The following is a 20,298-nucleotide window of genomic DNA, read 5'->3' on the forward strand; positions in this document are numbered from 1 at the left end:
ATTGCAAATATATCGATATGTATAGCAACAGTATTTTTCTGCATAATAAGCGGAGGAAATGTCACGTTAAACTTTTAAATTTAGAAAATGTGTTAGATAGGCTTAAAGTTTTTCTTTCTTTTTCTTTTTTCCCAATATATCAGACATATGATTTTACAACCAAAGCATAATCTTTTTCGTTTGTGAATTATGAACAAATTATGTGAACTGCTGTCTTCTGACGTGTGAATATATATTCATAATTGCAACTAATGCAAGTAAAGAAACAAGTAACACATTTAACCTCGTCTCCTTCATTAAAAGTATATATATATTTAGAGCATTTTACCTTCTAGTAGGTAGAACAAGAGCGTTTCTTAATAAAAATGTTTTGTAGAAATCTACGAGTAAGAATATGCACAATTTTTTTTCTTGCACATTTGAGTAGCAAAGTAAAAATGAGAAAATATAGCTTCTGTTAAGACTTGAAATGGATTATGTCTCAAAGTATTTTCGGCGGAGTTATTGAAGAATGCAGATCTTGTGTAATAATTTTTAATTATCACACAAATAAACAAAAAATGTTAAATTGATTGAATATGTTAATTATGTCAGTAAATTTATTTAAGTGCTAATTTTTCATTTCTAAATTACCTGTGATTTTATTTACCTAAATCCAGGTTTTGAATTTAAAACGATCAATATCTCTTGGAAGCGTTTTTCAATCTCAACTTAAAATGGAAACTCTGTACAGTTCGAATCCAGGAGCTGCCTCACAGCTGCTGAATATCTTGTATAAGTATGTAGAGAAAAATTTTAATGACAATTTAACATTTTCTCTGTATTTTTAAGTTAAAAATTTGCTAATTCTGTGCTCATTTTTTAAAAAGAGAAAATACATTTTTGAATTCAAAATATTCGTAATTTGAAAAAAAAAAAAAAAAAAAAAAGAATTAATATATGCTTTGTTGTTCTATAGTTTAAATAGTTCCCTTTTAGGTACTTTCACAGCTCTTTTGAATCTAACACGTTTATAATTTCAAAACGCTAACCATGACTAAAATTCTTTAAAATTAGTTCTGCTCTTCACGGAAGTTTACAGAAAATAACGATGAAAAGTTCTTGTTCTTAAATTAAGAACCATTTAGAATTTGTTTCTAACAATTGTTCATACTAACATTATTCTGAAAAACATTGTTTTACTTTATTTTAGATTAAATGCAGAATAAGTGAGGTTGATGAAAGACAATTCTTTTGGTCAGCAGTCAAGAAAAATATCCATCTTTTACTTATTTTGCGTTCATAGTTTTGCTGCCAACGAAACAAATCCCTTTGATTTTTTTCAAATATATTCATATATAATAGAATAAATTAATGTTAAGTAAAATATTTCTTTTAGTAATTTTGAAATTCTAAATTTGAAAACTTAATTTACCTTATACATATTAATTAGTAATGTAATATTGAGATCGATTTTTTTTATAGCCAAGAAATGAGTTTAACATTCAGTATTGTTCTTGTTTAGCTATGCGAAACTGGAAATTTCTTATTGAATTATGAATTTCATATTAAATAATGGGTAACTGAAATGTCTGATTTGCTTCAACGACTGCTTTGACTTCAATTTCATCTAATTATGTACGATGACTCTTTCTAATTCTTTAGTATAAATGTGTTAGTCCATTAATCGTTAATTTTACAATTGTGATTTTCTACATTTTACACAAAAGTATGATTTATTTTAAATTTAGCTACAGCACTGAACATAAAAGTAATATAAAGTAATATAATTTGAGCTGTAACATAAATTTAAGAAAATGAAGCATACTAAGAACATAAATACTAAACAACAAAATACTCACTTCATAATAAAAGTTTTGCGTTTGACTTAAACATTTCCTTTAAGGAACGCATTCTTTGAAACTGAGTGATTCCTTCTCCGCCAGCACTGCATTCGTTTGTGAAGCCAAAAACCTTAACACAGAAAATCACTTTTCTTGGGTGCAACAATCCAGCGTCCATCCTGATATGTGAGTGTGGAGGTAACCGAGCTGCCTTTCAAATAGAGCACGAACGCTAAGGCTTTAAGCTGACATTCCATAATAAACGAGAAGTTTCCTCAAAGAAAATTGCTGGAGAGGTTTCGAGTAGGAGGTTTTTAAACACCGAGAAATGTTGCATTTATAATAGAAAAGAGTAACGTTTAAGAGCATTATTCTTAGAAGGGGAAATGCATTTAGGTAAAGATACTATTGTTGCTTATCTATTGTTGAGAGGTAATTCAGGGGTAATAAATAAAACTCAAAATACTTCCACAAGTTAAAGCAGAGACAGGGGACATGCACAAAATGCTAACTGAAATTAATGGAACAGATGATTAAAGCTTTTAAAGTTACAACGTGTAAAATAACGAGAGGGTTGCTGATTGTTTAACACATATAAGCATACTTTTTTCTTAGCTAATGTATACAGTGACGTTCAAAGCCACAGTTTCAAATATGATGTGCTTCGTAAACTTGCGAAGTGCCAGTCAGATTTAAATATCTCGCAGTTAAGAATTTCACGAAGATTTATAGAATTCTACAGCTACTAACGTTTTTGCACCATTTGTCAGAAAAATATAAATAAATAAATATACTTAAGCCGGTAATTCTTAATGGGAATGGTTAGAGCATTTTGTTTTCTTAATAGCAGGTTTTTTAGTGGCAAAAAGAATAAAAGTTAGTGTCGGAGGGATGAAGAGAAGTGTCTGTCAACGTGAATAGAGAAAGCAAAAGTTTAATATTTTATGCACATTGAAACAAGAATGATCCTGAAAATGGTTAAATAATATCACATTTCTTAATATCACATTTGTTGTTTCGAGCATGGACTTGTGATTTACAAGCTGGAAACAAATGTACGGTCCCCTATAATGCGTATTTGGAAACGCCTGGAGCCGACTTTTGTGTTTAACTCGATACGCAGATACAGTGTCGCGGTGAGAGTTAATTGACAATCGCGCCAACGGGTGAAATATCTCTGTCGTCCACGACAGGTTTATGACCCTGTCACCCACATACTGTGCTCAGGTACATTCCCTGGGGTATCACTTTGCTCTGCTGAATGGACAAGAAGGCTCTATTTCGCTTAAGACCCCTAGTCAACCTGGCTTATGTACCGAATGAAATACACATCATACAAAAAATAGCAGCTCGGGCTCAGATCGCTGCCGTACGTTCGTAAGGATGACTATTTTGACTCTAACCTGACTGAGCTTTCAGACAAGAAATTGAAAATACCAGATAAATTGTAATTAATTTTGCATGAAATTGAATGAGATGACTTATCGTGTAGTTTCATGTTTAACAGCCTAATCGGACACTGATTTATGGTAATTTTGTGATAATTTTTGAGTAGCAACTTCATAGTCATATCTCTATCGTATTAAATGTATTTAGTCTTAGTTATGGGTAAGGGAAAAAAACTGCTTGAATTGGATTGAAATGTTCTGAGAAAGCAATAATTTTGTAATCCATTTATCAATACTTTCTTCAAAGCAAAAGTTAACTTACTATAAGCGACAAAAGTTTGATCTATCTTCAAAGTTTTTAAACATGGGAAAATTTTGTTATATTGTTTAGTACTACTTCAGTGTTTTTATCTGTCGTTTTCTATTTCAAACAAGATAAAATTTGAAAACACGCTTCAGAAGAAGTTAGAGAGTAAGCTATAGAAAATATAAGCTGCCATTAAAGTTAAAATTTGATTATCCTGCAAACGTTTTATCCTATTTTTGTCCGATTTAAATGATAACGTACGAAATGTAAGTTTCTGTAATTATTTTATGGCATCTCCGCTTCTTTGGCTCCAACCATTATTAATCTTGAACTTCATGAATGAAAGCATTTTGTGCATTACATTCAATACTGAGACCCTTTTGGGTCTTGAAGTTAATCGCAAGAAAACTCACCAAAGTTATAAAGATAAAGAAGGTAAATTTTACATTGGCAATTTTTTTTTCTTTACTTTCCCTAAATTCCCTTTGCTAGTGAATTTATTTTATAACTTTTGCAGCAACATTAATATTGCAAATTGGCCTGCTCGGAAAAATATAGATGAGGCAAGCTGAGTAACTTATTTTCAGTGTTTAGAAGTAATGGTATGGATACTTTAAATACTGCGGTACTTAATAAGATGCCTTTAAAAGTTAATTACCTAAACCATTTTCGAAAGAATAAAACTGACGCAAACTATAACATGTTAATTAAAAGTTTGCAATTCACTTATTTCTTATTTTATGAAAAACAAAATGTTAAACTTTTTTTTTTTTTTTTTTTTTTTTTTTTTAAGTAGTCCAAGAACTTTTTCTAAAATTAAGTGAACCGCATAGCTATGAGGCATCGGTTAACAGCAATACTTAAAATGAATAAATAAAATTGTAATAAAAGGAAAAATATTGAATTTAATTATATATAAATAAAGTATAAAAGTAAATGATGAAATATAATAAAATAAACATTAAATCCACTACATTTCTTAGTTAAATTAATAATAAAGTATTTAATTTTGTTAATTTTGCTAGAGTTGATCTTAATATTCACATTCTCTGGTCATACATTACAAAGTGCTTGTCTCCACGGAATTGCTCTTTCTTTACAAATGTGGAAATGTTGTTCTTACTTCATTTCATCACATTAAAAGAGACGAACATATTTTTTTTTCCGGTAGTAGAAGCAGCTAAGCTATTAAGCATAAAAATTATTGCTAAAAGAAATTTTAAAATATGTAATCTGATAGGAATGCAAATTTTCCGTCAGCTTTTAGCAGTATTTAAGCTGTAAGGTCTTTTATTTAGGAATTTAGAGAGATGATTTATTAATATTGTCTGCATTGCTTTAACGCTGGCGATCAAGCAACAAATCAAAAACAATTCATATATCTGAATATATATATATATATATATATATATATTCAAATATATAAAGATATTCAGATCAATAGCATTAAAAATCTAAAAATCTAGATTTCTTTAGATTTTATAACACTGCAGCAATCAGGTTTTAGGGGATAGTAATGGGTGAAATAAATGGATTAACTACTTTTGAAAAAAATATGTTCATTTAAGCACAGTTTTTATATTCGACATAATATAGTTACTAAAGAATGTCGAATGCTCATTCTTAGTACTAATATATATATATATTGTGTGTGTGATTATGGTAAAGCCTCGAGAGCTATCTGCCTAAGGGGAGGGATGCCTTCGTGGAGGACTTTCTAAGGGTAACTGGCTCGTATACACGTTACACATGGAGAGAACCACGAAAACGCCCATGCAGCCAGCCCGTTCGCGGGATTCGAACCTCGGACCGAACTACCAGCATTCAACGACTTTACCGCTCGTCCGCTGGTGGGCAGTACTAATATATAACTTCAGCATTTAATTTCTGCATCTTGCTTAATAAAAGGTTGAGGCATGTTTTAAATTAAAATGTGTTCTGCATATATCAGCTAAAGGAAAACAATCGGAAAATACAATATATAGAAGTTTAAACAAAGTACATTGCAATATACATATTTTTAGTCAGGCATTTGCTCGGCAGCAAGTTGTCGGGAATAATTCCTTAATTTAATTTGTCTTTTAGCTATGTCATGGCCGAGAACTTTGCTCAGGATGTACAATAATAGTAGACAGATATCGCATTCGCGGTCAGGGAAAAAAGACAAGCAGAACATCCAAGTCTTACATTGGATTCGAACACACGGACTGGCTGAGCTCGGACTTTCATTGAGCTTCTGCTAACCACTCACTACCTTCAGGGAAGCTGGTCGGGACTACATAAGATTTGCTGAAAACAGTAAAGAACATTTTGTAGATAAATAATATGACTGACCGCGGGCTTAGTTTAGTTGAATACGGCAAAGCTCTCTAGGACTATCTGACGATCTATATTCGTGGAGGATAGTCTAAGGGAACTGGCTCGTACGCACGTTACACATGGATAAAATCACGAAAGCACCCATGCAGCCAGCCCGTTCACCGGGATTTGAATCCCGGGACGAACTACTAGCATTCAGGGACTCAACCGCTGTTGAGCCTGAATGAGAGTGGAAAACTTTTTTCTTGAGATAACCAGTTTTTTTAATGCTTTTAATGTTATTAATCTAAAAAATAAGTTGTATCTGTGCAATAATAGAAAAATTCAGATGATAAATTTGGGAAGGAAATATCATCTGATTAAATTAATCTAATACTTTTTAAATTTCTATTAATATTTGAGTCCATTTTATTGTATTACTCTTTTTGTGCCCTTATTTAATGTTGTATATTAGTTTTTATTTATTTATTTAATACATTTTGCCTTTTTGTATAACTGAATTTGTAGCCACGTATTTATAAAACAGCGCATTTCTTATATATAGAATTATAGATATTGTGATTCAGGATCCAACAAACTTTCATAATCAACTTGTCGCCAGCTAGACAATAATTTTTTTCGCCAAGTTGGTGACTATCTTGAAATTTCGGGAAAGCTCACCTTTGGTTCTTCTCGAGATTTCTAGAGGACCGATTAAGCCTATAGAAGCAGACATATTTGAACCGATGAGATCAGTTTTAATTCTGATTGGCTTCAGGGTGCGGTTCAAAGAGTTTGAGTTTATTCTATGAGTGAACTCTTGGGTTTAATCTGCAATATTTTTCGTGTGTTAAGGTGTATTTTACTTATCATTTATTCCCTTTGATTTATTTATAGCTGTTATTAATGTTATGTACTCTCATTAATAATAAAGTAATTGCCAGTTCTTCCCGTTTCCTGAAGTAGTTGCCGTATTTACTGACGCATTTATCCCCTTAGCATTTTAGCAAAAGGTTCTGAATATCTTTTAAGTATTCTCGAAATTTTATCCTTCTTCAAGGCTTTCAGAAAGCGATTACTTTACTAATTGCTATTAATTTACTAATTACTCGTGGATTTGGGGTGCATTGGCTTTGACTGATGAAGCAATAGTAGTGAACAACTTCGAGATAACGGGGATATCGGTCACGAAGACGATGATAATGATGACGAAGGCAACCATATGTAAGCTCAAGAAGCAATGCAGACAGCTCTTCCAGCAGCATTAAGTAATCTGAGTCCTATGGAGTAGCAGCGAACTACAACAAAGAGTGGGCAAGATTCAGGATACAGGAAGTAGAAATGATGATATCTTATTAGATATTGGCAATGTTAGTAGTACTATTTTATCTTACTGGAATACAGGTTTCTTTTAATAAAATAATATTGTGTTAGTTACTGGTACTTTATCCATGAAAACCTTTCATTTGCTGTGTTCTTTCTGTAACTGCGTTCTGTAGAAATTAAACTAATCGCGTAATTTGCCCCTCACTATTTTCATACAATAAGATTATTAAAAAAGGGATGAATAAGCGAGTTAATACCATACTTGTACAGATCTCCACAAATCCTTAGCTTGCAACATTACCAGCAGTTAGTTATTCTTAAAGTTCTGCTGTGGAAAGTAACTGTAATAGTCCATATATCATGTATATTTCTTTAATAAATAAACACATTCGTGATTTTCAGGGAGTAGTAACTTAGTGAGTAGTAAGAGTAAATTTTATGAGGGAAAACTTTTTATTGCTGATATGCAGCTTCTTTTGAAAGTCAGAAAAGTTTTTTAAATTATTTTTTCCAGCTAACGTATCATGTGAACTTGGTTTTCATGCGAAAAGTATAAATCAATTCTTTTGAATTTGACAAAATGCAGGGTTTTTATTGCAGTTAATATTAATCGATCTGTTTCTCTGCCTGAGTATCAAACCTAAAATACTCTCATCGACATTTGATTAAATTATGCATAAGGTTTATGAAAAAGAGGAAAAAAACTAATACTCACCGGACTAAAAACATAGCAAGTACCATAATGTTTTGAGAGTTTTGAGAACTCCAAGTTTTGAGACAACTAAAAAATAACACGTTTGTAAAGTATATGTTTTATTCATTGCTTTAGTGTTGTAACCAAGTGTTAACTTGTTTAGACATTAGGTTATTTTGAGGCCGGAGAGATGAAAAATATGCAATCCTTCGTCGGGAATCGAACTACGGACCTCTGGAATACCGGCCCAGCGTGCTACCGTTACACCACCAAGGCACGCTAGGGAAGTGGGAGAAATACCTTATATATTACTCTTTTTAAAGGGTGACTGGGGTTTTCAGGGGACCCAATCGCCAAATCGTGGCTGCGGAGAATCATCATCCACAACCCTTTTAGTTCGGGCGCCACTTTAGAGTCATTAGGATTTTTTTGGAAGCCAGAGAGATGAAAAATTAGCAACCTCCCTCGCCGGGAATCGAACCACTTACCTCTGGAATACCGGCCAAGCGTGCTACCGTTACACCACGAAGGCACTCTAGGGAAGTGGGAGAAATACCTTATAAACTGAGAAATAGAAAATCATAAAAATTTTTCATTAAAATATTTATAGATAATATTTAAGTCTTGGATCAAATTGTATAAACCTTCTCTAATAGAGTTAAAATATGTGAATATATGAGATACACTACTTGAGACGATCTGAGATTAATAAGTATATAAGAGACTCCTCGTTTTATTATTAATAGTTTAAACTTTGGAGCCAGAAAACGTGAGAACTCCATTGTAGAATGTGCGGGATTTGAACAACGGATCTTCCAGTTGTTAGCTGGATTTGCTACCACTTGTTCTACGTCAACACCCTGAGGGGGAATGCATTAATTCTTTATATTCTTCCCCGTTTAAATGACGAATGGAAGGAAGCTCGAGACCCAACCAACCCAATTCATGTGGTAACGAATCGTAGTTTCGACTCTGCTTATAGAGGCAATTTTTTTTCAGAGCTGAAAAACGTGGGAGGTCAGTAGCGCTCTCGCTGGAATTCAAATCAGGGATCTTGCAGTTGCTGACTGAGTGTTCTACCTTTTACATTCACGATAACACGCTTGGAAGCATGTGATTTAAAATTAAAATTCTAAACGATGTATTAAAGCTTCTTAGCCATTCCTCCTCATCCACAATGTCATTCTGCATTGAGAGATGAGTGTTATACATATACCCTTAGTATATACTCACAGACTACAGAGTCTGGATGATTGATGCTTTGGATGGAAATGCTTCAAGGAATCTGTTGGCAGCTTTGTCAATTATTACTGCTGCAGTTCCTCAGTATTATTTTACTATGCCAAGTTTCTCATTTCTCTTTCTTCTTTTCGTATAGGTAGTCTAGCTGAAAAATGTAACAAATGGAGATAAAAACACAGATTTTTACATATATTTAATCTTCAAAGAAGATAGAATTCTGTTGACTAAAACTATCTGTTCTGGTTAAAAATGTTAAAATCAAAAGATCTTCTCACTTCTTCAAATTTCAGGTAACAACAAAAAATCAGCTTTTTATCTCTCAATGTGCACAGTGAGGCGATGCATTTCATAAAGGTGCGATTTGTCTCAGTCAAAAGACACATTTGAGAACATAAAAATTTCAAATACTGCAATAAAAAATTGAGTTTAAAAACGAAATATCTAGGGATATGGTTGTGAAACTGTTCCTATCGTTTCCCCACTTACCGTTTTCTGCGATGATACTATTTCTTTACATTGAAAAAAAAAAAAAAAAAGGCAAAGGAGTGAGAGAAAAAAGAAGGAAATCTTTTCGCAAGTTCAAAGCTTTGGAAGAAATGCTCTTGAGCGGTTACCTAGGAAACTGTGTTTGATCGATATCAAGGAGTGCTGTGTCTTCTACTTTGCTTATCAACTGATTCTGTTTATTTATTTTTGCTTAAAGCTACGTAATATCTTTTTCCTCCTACTTGTGGTAAACCGAGAAAAGGCAATATAAACGCAATGAAATTTGAAATTTGTAATTTCCAGAAAGTGGTTCATGTAATTACCCACTCGACTTTTCTTATTTGAATTGACTGTCTCTACTTTTTTTATTATACTGTTTTATATGTTAAATTAATTAGACACTAAGCACTGTTCTGTTTCCAGTTCCGAATTTCGCATTACAAATATTTAAGTTTGTGTAATTAAGATTAATTTCCAAGCAATAATTCCACCCTTCGAACGTGTGTGTGTGAACTGACTACATAAAAACTGCATTATATTTGCTATGCTATGTGTTTTCGACAGAAATTTTTGTTAATTATGCTAGAAGAAATTACAGCTCTTTAAATTTATCAATTTAGACACGTATGAGTAACTTAATAGAATACGCATTTGAAAAGGCTTAATACATTTGGTATATAAAAAGAACAAATAATGAAAAGTCGGGACTGATCTTCAATTATATAGTTTGTAGGATTCCTCACTGTGTACTTCTAAGTTACAGATGACTGTGAAGAATCTTAAGAACTAGTAAGCGAATAATCGCTTGAGTTTGAGAGGTAGGAAACAAGTGAGAAGGGTGAAATAAGCCTTTTATTCCAACTAAATTTAACAAAACTCCATCTTGAAGTAGTACAATAAAGCCGACACTTGGGCTTGAACTTAAGAGACTAAGAATTAAATTAAACTAATCTTAACTAAAGAGATATAGCCGAAGCTATCAAAATTCTAACAGAGTTGGCCCCTTAACGTTAATTGACTGCGAAGCTATCAAGGGCGAGCGTAATAATAGCTTAGGAGAGAGTAGCTTAAAAAGGCAGACACGTGCTAGCCAGAATATCTAGTATCTCTCTCACTAAGACAGTAGAACTTCGCGGTTAAATACCGCTCTTCCTCATTAGCATTCAGACGTGATTCTAAAACTACGTTTTGGCCGGAAGTGGTAAGTTGAAATTAAGAAGCGATAGGAAAGAAGTTTAACTCAAAATTTAACTGTTAATAAAATTAACGTAATCTTTACAAGTTATTGGTAACGGTCTTAATAGGTCTTAACGAATCCATGATAGTTTTCAACACATGTTTAGTCAGTACAATTGCGTTCTGGTAATATCTCCCTCTTAAAATTATTTTATTTTACCAATGCCAAACATAGCCGCTTCAGCCATTAGTTCAAGGGCTCTCCAGTACTTTTTAAGAATGTTCTTACACAGAGAAAGTGCAATACAATTAATTAAGTGTTCAAAAATCATAGGCTGATTTATTCACACAAAACACTGTTTGGGGAATCCACCATTCCAATTCTATACAGCTGCTCTCGCAAAGAGTCATGTCCAGTCAGACGTCTAAATAGATCTACCGCTTTCTTGGAAACCTGGGAATGAATGTTAGTTAGAATGAGTGTCTTTTAAAATTATTAGAACATTTGACTTGATTATCCAGATTTCTAATTGCAAAGATGCGAAATAATTCTTTCAGTGGTAAAAGAAATCTTATTTAACTTACATGGTTAAATTCAGTTTATTAACAAGAACTTCATTGATTCCAAATAAAAGCATTATCGCATCCTGTTACATCTCATTTGTCATGAAACTTTTATTTTATTATGTATCTTAATACCTATTAGGTTGTATCTACTGAGGAAATACATAAATAAAAATTTTAAGTGAAAAATGATCAAAAGATTGTCGATATTGTAAGTAGTTTCTAAGGGAAAATGTGATAAATACGATTATTTTGAAGACGTTATAGAAATGTGACAGTGAAATATAAAACAGTGAAAGAAATCAAGCGCATCTCTTTCTATGTCTTAATATAGGCAGAAACTGTAGAAAGGCTAAGTAAAGAGACTTGCATGTTAAAAACAAGAAATTTAAAAGCAAAAATGAGATAAACAGTGCGCAGTAAACATTTAACAAAAATTAGAAAAGCTATGAATTTTTAAAATTTGATATTACAAATAAGCGAAAAAATTTAATTTTTCAGTTGTGGATTTTGAATTTACATGACTTTCAAATTTGTTAGCAACTATGACGGCAACAAAGACATTTCGGGAATCAAATCTGGCACTTAGAGATAATTAGTTGGCCTAAAAGTTAAAACCTTTAACTTTGTGTTTTGCGAAGACTTTGCAGTCTACGTAGAAAATTTAAATTTTTGGATTGAGGCAGTTCTGATTTTTTAAACGGGGGACAGTCTAGTAGTTAGCAGGAACAAGTACAGGTACAGATAGAAGTGGACGATATATCAAAATTCACCATCGATCGTACAATTATAGTCCCGCTGTACTAACTGCGCAGTCCCCCCTCAATTTTGAGAAAGAATTCACGGAGAATGGTCCGAGGATCTCCTCTGCCTCTTAGGTCCCAATCGCATTATGTTTCGGCTACGCGGGACTTGACGTTGAAAGGGACAATTCTCAGAACCCACACAATTCCAGGAAACCTTCGTGGCTAGGTTACCATTTTCACTTACTACAAAGACTTGAACACCAGTAATCGATTATCGCTCAGATTGGGATCACGTGATCCTTCAGAAGTAGAACTTTCGTCTGTACACGGGACAGAGAGATTGGGATCACGTGATCCTTCAGAAGTAGAACTTTCGTCTGTACACGGGACAGTTGGTTGTCTGTACACGAGACAGAGCTCCAGCCGAGACATTTTCGGGAAAGTTTGAAAAAATTCCGCGTAGCCGCAACATCGTTTCCGTAGCTTGGCGGGAATTCGCTTCCAGCGGGGCTCTTTTTTCTAGGAAAACTTCCGTTGAAACCACTGCTACCAGAATCTCGTTTCTCAGAAAAATACCGTCTAGTAGGGACTGTAGCCATGTGTGATAACCTCTTTACACTAATACCCTCTCAAGAGGACTTTCGACTGGCCCTGTATACTGCCCTTGCCACACCGACACCATTCGCTTACAAATATCCATTCCTTCTCCGGGATTCGAGCCTATGCCCATCGGAGCAGCAGATGGCGCACTGATCACTATACTGGCTGGGCGGCTGGTCTAGTAGTTAAAAAAGGCTAATTTGTGCTAAGTCCAGGGTGAGGTTTCGAGGGAAAATATGAATTTTAAAAGCAGGTAAAATTCAAACTTAGACTGACCTTAATTTTCAAAAAAAAAAAAAAAAAAAGCGCAGAAATATCCTTTTTTTGGATTTCGCATGAAAAGCAAACAGAAACCATTTAAAATAATGTTATGTCAAAATATTTAAATTATTGATTCAATCTTTCAAAAGATGGGATCGCCAAATACTTATATTCATGGCATGCGATTAAATTCAATCCACCAAAAAGAATCTGATGCAGGGATAATCTAGCACATAAATGTGAATATATATACAGTGTTTAGAACTTAAAATTATAAGAACTTCTCAGTTGTTGGCTGTATGTCCTCGAAAAAAGACCATACAAATCGCACAGAGCCTACAGATATAGTCTAGAAGAAGTGAGTACTATGGATGATTAACTTGCTCGCATAATTTATAAAGATCTAGAGCTGGTTGAAACGACTGGAAACTGCTTCCAACTTCCTCTCATGAGTTTTTCATTGCTGATAAATTTGGCAAATTTTCAGGCCATTGAAATGCTTATACATGTTCCAAGCATTCTTTGGAGATCCTAGCGGTGTGTACACGGACGTTATTATATTGGACATTATGCCATTCAACAGAAGTCAACAAATTAGTTATAGAACCTCGTTCATATTTCGCGTAGAACTGCCTCAGTGTGCCTGTGGCATGGACAATATGTATAATGCTGTCAGGCCCAAAAGCACCTTATGATATGATGTATGCCTAACAGAAGGTATGACTATTCTTTCACTAGGGTATATCAGTCAATTGTCAATAATCAGCTCCCAGACAGAAAGGGAACTACTTGAATTTACTACTGAAGATAACAAAAGTTCATTCTGATTCCGGTTTGCATGGTTTCAATATGACATCGGACTTACACTATGGCAGTTGAAGAAAAGGTTGCTTGCTGAGCAGGTTGATCACTCGATTTATAGTTCAGGTCGTTTTTGGAGAAATCCATGGCCGTTGACATATCATATGGAGTACCATCTAGGATGATGATCCAGTGGGCAAAAGAATTTTCCTGTTAAGGAATACAAGCATCTTTCAGACTGCTGCGCTAGGCACTTAAGAAGCTTCATACTAGCACAAGCGTCAATAACATGAGGCAGCTTATGCTTCCCATTGCCTTTGTGCAAAAAGAAAACGCACATGCTGCCCCAGTTCTCACAAATCTACAAATCCGCCTCTCTGAAAAGCATCCAAATGTCAATTACCTTTCGACGGTAGTAGTATAAAAATACGGGTTCACCTGCACGCGGTGTGCGGTGTGGGCGTGGTCAATGACGTCACACAGAGGGCGGGGTCAAAGGCAACGTCATCACACTAGTAGGCGTGGTTTCGAGTGGAGTTGAGGTGTTGGTAGACTGCTGATTGAGTTGTAGACCTCCTGCTTTTCATTTAAAGTTAGTTTTTTAAAAATTGACAACGGGAAATATTTTCTGCATCTTAATTTTGATGATATAGTGATGCTGCCCTCTCTTGACTAAAAAGTGAATTATATGTTTTAGAAATATATTTTATAAGTCTGGTGTTAAAATTATTCAATGCGCGACTCTGAAAACAATGTAAAAGAAACAAATATAAAAAAGACTTTCCTTTAATGATAGTTCATCATGTCATGAAAATGAAATTACAAGATAATTTGTTTTTATTACTCAATTTTATTCTGATACTTTTATCCTTTCTAGTTTTAAATGAAACTTTAACTTATTTCTTAGGTTTTCTGTTCATAATAACATATTCATTTACTGTCATATTTTTTAATATTTAACACGTTTCTAATTTGTAATATTTTATTTAATTTCCACATACTATTTTTTTTCATACCTTTCATAAATTTCAGCATACCCTGATTTTTAACTTATATGTTATATTTCACAAACGTTCCCGCACATGCTGTTTATTTGTTACATTACTTAATTTTAGATGCAATTTAACACTTTTTTTAACGTTATAATGTTCAATATATTCTGAATTTTAACTTCATTTACTTTTTTTAAACCACTCTAGTATTCTATACACACTTTAACTTAGTGGTATGAAATTGTATTTAAAAAGAAACGTTTATTTTTCGTGATCTTAGTTCTTTTACTAAATTTTCTACAGAATTTCTAATTTCTTTCACGTGTTTAACAATATCTTCCTTACATTACCGAATATTTTTAAAAAAAACTTAAATCTATAACTGTTAATTGCTTTTCTTACGTTCATGATTTCCCTTCTGTGTTTATATTTCTTAATTCTAGCTTAACTTATTTATTATAATGTTTTTATTTCTGTCTCATCACTCGTAATTCCAACATTTTATCCCTTTTTATTCATTTTAACGATATGGATTGTTTTCATTTACTCCATATTCAAATATTTCCTTACAATTACTTGTTTTATTCCTCGATCATAATAGATCATCTACAGGTTTTACTCAGAAATTTCCATTCACAACTTTACAGTTTAATACCATTTATATCTAAATGTATTTCTTTCTCATATAGTTTTATGGTCTTCAAAGTTTCTAACATCATATTTAGTTTTAAATCCCGATTACCTTTAAGTGTGTTGATAATTTTCATTTCTAATTTTACAACCACGTTCAGTGTTTCATCCACACATACCAAAATATTTCTTACATTTTCTGATATTTAGTCTATGTCATATTTCAGTACTTCAAATGAATTTACACTGCTCACACTATTATTTTTTCATGTTTTAGAGACACTAACTATACTAATTTTACTATTTTTCCTGCACTAATTGCATCTATGTCAGCACTCATGCTAAACTAGCAATTGTTTTGCATCACATGCATAAAGAAATTCTTTAAACCAACTTTTTCAATATCGTACTCAAATTACTGTTTTCCAGATGGGAATTACCAGTATTCTTTGGTTTTACTCTGTTACATCTTTTTAAATTTTAACATCTTACTTTTAATTCTAACATACATCTTTTAAACAGTTTTTTCTTTTAATGATAGCCTTACCTTATTTGTTCAAATTAATTCTTTCATTCACCTTCTTTACTACCTTTCAGTACCTTCATAATTCACTATGCAAACGGAATGTCTTTCACTGACATTCTGTTTAATAATACCACAAGTTTCCTTAATTGACAAAAAGCGAATTATTTCTCATTTCAAAATAGAACTACTATATTTTTGCACAAACATTACCTTTATCCATTCAAGCCACCCCTTAACCTGTAACTGACGTAGCGATAGGAAAGGAGATTCTTATCATATGCTCTTTCGACATTTGAGGTTTCTAGAACTTCTTTGACAAGTATATCAATACCATCAGAAAATATACTTAACACTTTTACCCAGTTTAAAGGCAACATACTGTTATAAGAATGGTTTTAGTTAAATTTATAACACAAATAAACGCATTTTGTGCTAAATAGGCATAAACATTTAGATTCAGAATATTTCTTTTTAATCCGATGTAAGACTTGAATTTCATTCATGATACGGATTGTCTCTTGATTTTCTTTTTGTTTACCTTACACTAATAGAAAGTTTTTATTTTACAAGTTCAGCTTTTAATGAAATAGAAATAAAAACTACGATACACCTGCTGTTTTTAAGAAAAGGAACACTTTGATATATTTCTGGAAATGTAAATGCTTTTAGAGTTTTCTTTCAATAACGTTGATTTTCATTACTTTACTAACTTCAATAAATCTCTTATTAGCTAATATGAATGAAAGAAGATTGTCAAAAATGTGACACAGTATAATTCTTACGAACATATGTACCTTTACCAGCATACAGATATTACCGATTGAAATGAAGAAAGATACAGATATTTTACTCCAATCTACATTAAATTAAATTTAAACTTTCATACATTCCAAAGAATAAACGAAAACTCAATAGATATTGTCATGTTTGTATATATGAGATAAAAGTTTTATGAATGGTATTTAAAGTAATGCTTAGAACTTCATAAAAGCGAACATTCACTATGTTAATACACATATCATCAGTTATTTACATTAATCAATGTAATATTAATCATTACATGTACTATATGCATATATATTTAAAGTTTAATTGTCTTACAATTGAATAATTAACTATTGAGAGAAAGAGGTTCATATCTTACACTATTTAATTCACATGGAACAAATTTTTCCATCAACCACATTGAACCACGTTTATTAAATTCGCCAAAGCTCTTTTATTTCTGCATTTTCACACTCACGACACATTTTAAATGTAACTATTGATTAGTATTTCAAACACCGATATCATAACTCAGTGTAAAACTACATCATAACTCATTTTTTCCCTACTAACTACAATTTTATATATTCAAGAAGTACATCTAAGACATGATCATTTTCTATGTTCTAGCAAATCGATTCAATTGCGAACATACTATTAAGACTTGCGATTTTAGAAGACTTGCATGTATTAACGATGTCAACGTTTCTTCGTTTTTGTAAGATTCGTATCAAACCATGTCGCATTCGAATGTGGTGTAAGAGATCACTTTTTCTTTTAAACACTTGTAAACAATGGATGCAATTTATAAGAAGAGAAGTATCATGCTGTTTCAAAACATCATCATCAGCATATTTCTGTTTCTTTTGATATTGTTTTAAATTCTTATGCTCACTAAATATTTTTTATCACGATTTACTCTTAAAAGTAACTTTATAAGTTTTCATATCCTTTTTACATGAAAAGAACTTGTGATTATTCACTACAAAATTCTAAGACGAAAAGCTTCGCGACTTTTCAAACTACAAACTTAAATTTCTTAGGACATACACTACATCTGATGTTTCTTTCATGAGATTTCAAATATCTATTCAGATTACTCGTATTCAAGAAACCTTACAAATATATCACATAAGTTCAGCGAATAATCGCTTCATAAACTCTTAAATTTTCAACACGAGTGAATCACTTGAAGCATATACTGCACTGTAAACATACAATACTTAAAAAATTTGTTATAAAAAATAAAAATACATTCATTTCACCAAGAAGCTTTTCTATTTAAATACATTTATTTATTTCCAAAGAACAAGTTTCTGTATTATACATAAAATATACTTAGAATTTTCTTTCATTAGTTAATATCAAATTAACAACAATATCCATTTACTAATATTTGATATACATGTTTGCTTTAAAATTAAAACTAAAATTTCAATATATTTCTATTAAAAAAAAACCATAATGAAAAAAAAAATACTCATAACATCAACCAAAGACAGAAATTTAAATAGAATAGCTGTACTTATATTAGTGCATTTTTATAATCTTCATAACATTTCGATTCAAAAAACCTATTACAAAATAAATGAAACATTTTTTTCTGCCTTAAAGAATCTCTTATATTTTTAAAATTAATACATAAAAATATATCTTCACCAATATATTTAATTCTGTCCTCAACACTTATTATAATGCAATCATGTCTTGTTTGTGAAGGATGATTTACAATGCAACCTTCGCATTTATATAGCTTTTTTATCACTGAATTTAATTCAGTTTTGATAGAGTTTATGAGTTCTTTAAAAAGTTCATCATCATCACTTACCATATCCGAACATTTGTTTTTACATTTGATTTGCAACGGTAAAATAATTTCAAAAATACTTTTATATAAAGTATTAGATACATCAGGAATAATTTCTTTCAATTTTTTTAAAATATCACAGTTTACTTTTAGGTATGTAGGTTTTAGTTTAAAAGAATTTTCCTCTTGTTTAAAAACTTGTTGAAAAATACACTCACCTTCTTTGTTGAAAACTACCAACTCATTATTGCAAATGATGCTGGCACTCGTATAGACCAGATTAAATTCATATATTTTTGAGGAAAATTCTTGCCATGTTGCAAGAGTTATAACAACACCGCGTGTAGTAGGGTATAACATTTTATTTTGTTCCACACATTCACGTAGATGAATGTTCATTCTGTTTTCAAACTGATTTATGGACACAAAATATCCCCAACCAAGAGTCCACTGTGCAATCAACTTCGAACTTTCTTTTTTCTGTTCTCGATTATTCGGCATGAAGATATTTTCAGGAACAGATTTCATATAGTGGGCAAACCAGTCATCCTCTGGAAGTTCATCCTCATTATCTTCCAAGCGTCGTTTTTTGATTTTCGAAATTTTTATGTTTCGGAATGTGATACTAATTCTAGGATCTTTAACGTCAGGTTGAGAGGGTATTCCATGCATCCAAAATTGGTTCGTTGGGGGTTTCATTACAAGGAGAGTTCCATGAGTTAAGTCCACGCTTCGAGATGTGAAATTTCGCCTGGTAAATACCATTTGACGTTTTGCACCTAAACTGATGATAGGTATATCACTTTCATGTTCGAGACAAGTTTCATTGTCTTTATGCGTTGAAATTTTCGCCACTCCGTCAGGATAATAGTTCAATAAAGCAAAATTATATTTTTTGCCAGTTATCGTTTCAACATAATCTTTTACATTTAGAAGAGTTTGAGTCCATGGTTCTGCACAAATGCTCGTTCCAGAGAATTCGTAACTAAGTCCTTCATCACCAAAACCGAGTACTTTTCTTCGTGGAACATACTGAGTCCCATTAATTTCAAAACTAATATTTTTAAAATCATAATTTGATAGTTCATCTAGCAAAATATCAGCTTCATTTCGTGAATAAAATTCTTCGTATAATTCCACATTTAACTCTGTATCACATATATTCCTCATATTCGCTTTTGAATCTAACGACAATTCTGAATGCTATAGAAATACGTAGCATTCTTAAATAGCAAAAATTATCTAAAGCATACATTAACGAAATGATTTCATCAACACTTATCGTAAATCATTCTTGTCATGTCTTGTTTGTGAAGCCAGTCTTTCCGGCGTCATATGTGTAAAAATAATCATGATAGGATAGTGGGAAAGAGTTATAGTGTCCTAATGTTGTTATTCTGAACCTCGATATTACATATATGCATAAGGAGAATCTTAAAAGCATCATCCACTTATCATGATAGAGTAATGGAAAATTTCTAAAACTCTGATAATCACATGCGAAAGAATGTATTATCTTAAGGTTGTTGTTGCTATTCCAAGTTTGACAATACATACAGAAGTGAAGGAAGACCCTTGATGCGTGCTGCACGTTATCATGATAACGTGAAGACTACAGCGCTTACAATAGTTAATTATTCAATTGTAAGACAATTAAACTTTAAATATATATGCATATAGTACATGTAATGATTAATATTACATTGATTAATGTAAATAACTGATGATATGTGTATTAACATAGTGAATGTTCGCTTTTATGAAGTTCTAAGCATTACTTTAAATACCATTCATAAAACTTTTATCTCATATATACAAACATGACAATATCTATTGAGTTTTCGTTTATTCTTTGGAATGTATGAA

General features: G+C 32.1%; 1 protein-coding gene across 1 annotated transcript in view; it reads right to left on the bottom strand.

Annotated features, from left to right (window-relative positions):
- LOC118203926 (uncharacterized) overlaps positions 1-2,208 on the bottom strand; it is a 69,180-nt gene extending 66,972 nt beyond the window's left edge. The window contains exon 1 of the transcript XR_004760680.2: positions 1,842-2,208. The gene's annotated coding sequence lies outside the window, so the exon portion shown is untranslated. The remainder of the gene's footprint in view (positions 1-1,841) is intronic.
- Positions 2,209-20,298: the final 18,090 nt, after the last annotated feature.

This window comes from Stegodyphus dumicola, chromosome X1 (assembly GCF_044657685.1).
Source record: "Stegodyphus dumicola isolate Sdum_Otavi_A_Nest chromosome X1, ASM4465768v1".
NCBI classification, from domain to species: Eukaryota; Metazoa; Arthropoda; class Arachnida; order Araneae; family Eresidae; genus Stegodyphus; species Stegodyphus dumicola.